Source organism: Zalophus californianus, chromosome 2 (assembly GCF_009762305.2).
Source record: "Zalophus californianus isolate mZalCal1 chromosome 2, mZalCal1.pri.v2, whole genome shotgun sequence".
Taxonomy (NCBI): Eukaryota; Metazoa; Chordata; class Mammalia; order Carnivora; family Otariidae; genus Zalophus; species Zalophus californianus.
In genome coordinates, this window is record NC_045596.1 from 23793348 (window position 1) to 23794860 (window position 1513).

Consider the following 1513-nt stretch of genomic DNA (forward strand, 5'->3'; position numbering starts at 1 on the left):
AAATTTTGGCTTGAAGAGTTGGAAGGATGGAGTTTTCATCTACTGAAATAGGGAACAATATGGGGAAAGATTAAAGAAGCAGTATACTCTTCATGCACTCTGGTGTCTAAATCCTTTTTCCCAATACGATTATTTACAAGCTGCATAGGCTTGGGCAATTTATTCAACTTCTTTGTACCTCAATTCCTTCTTTTATAATAGCAATTAATTCATAGTTTTGTTATAAGGGATGGACTAACATATGTAAGACCCAGAGTATATTTTTTTCCTTCATTTAAATTTTTTTTTATTATGGTATGTTAATCACCATACATTACATCATTCATTTTTGATGTAGTGTTCCATGATTCATTGTTTGCATATAACACCCAGTGCTCCACGCCGAACGTGCCCTTTTTAATACCCATCACCAGGCTAACCCATCCCCCCACCCTCCCCTCTAGAACCCTGAGTTTGTTTCTCAGAGTCCATAGACCCAGAGTATTTCTGATACAAAGCAAGCGCTATAGAGGTGGTATCTGTCACTATTATCAAGTACATGCTTTGGGCATTTAAAATTTGAGATGTTTACTAGACACACAAATGATCTAGAGTTTGTGGAAAAGGTCAACAATAAAGATAAAAACTTGAGGATAAATAATTCGAGATTACCAAGTTGAGAATTTCTTCTTTTAAACACCGTCCAATCAAACACACGTGACTTTTGTGCACCATGAAGTTTCCTAAATACCATTTAGTTAGATGATATTTAAAGGCATAAAACTGGACGTCATAACCAAAAGAACAACAGTAGATAGAAAAATAAGTGTTTGCATACAGATTCCTATAGCACTATACTGTCCATTCAGTAAGGTTAGGAAGAAACATTAAAGAAAACTGAATGAAGATTATTTACCAATAATGTAGAGAAAGATCAAGAGAGTGACCTGTACTGGAAACCAAGTGAAGAAAATGAGAGGCTCTGAGAAGTGAAGGATGAGAAAACCATCAACGGCAAGTGCTCGTGAAAAGTCAAATAAGATGGAGGTCATTAAGTGACATTAACTCAACCAGTTTTGGTGGAATAGGTGAAAGCAAAGCCTAATTGGCATGGATGCAAACGACAATGGGAGGAGAATAGAAACAACTACTTTAAAGAGTTTTACCATAAAAAAGACAAGGTGGTAGCTCCTGGGGGACTTGGTGTCAACAGCAAAATTTTGCTTTGTGTTGTGCTTAACAAGAGAGAAATCAGCATATTTTCATGTTCATAAAAAATAAGCAGAAGAGAAAGAGCATTTCTGAAACCTAAACAAAATTGATAGAGGGTGTATTTTATTATTTATTTATTTATTGTTTGCATATAGTTGACACACAATGTTACATTAGTTTCAGGTGTACAGCATTCTGATTTGACAAGTTTACACATTATGCTATGGTCACCACAATTGTAGCTACCATCTCTCCCATTACATCACTATCACAGTATCATTGACTATAATCCTTTGCTTGGCTTTTTATTCCTGTGACTTAC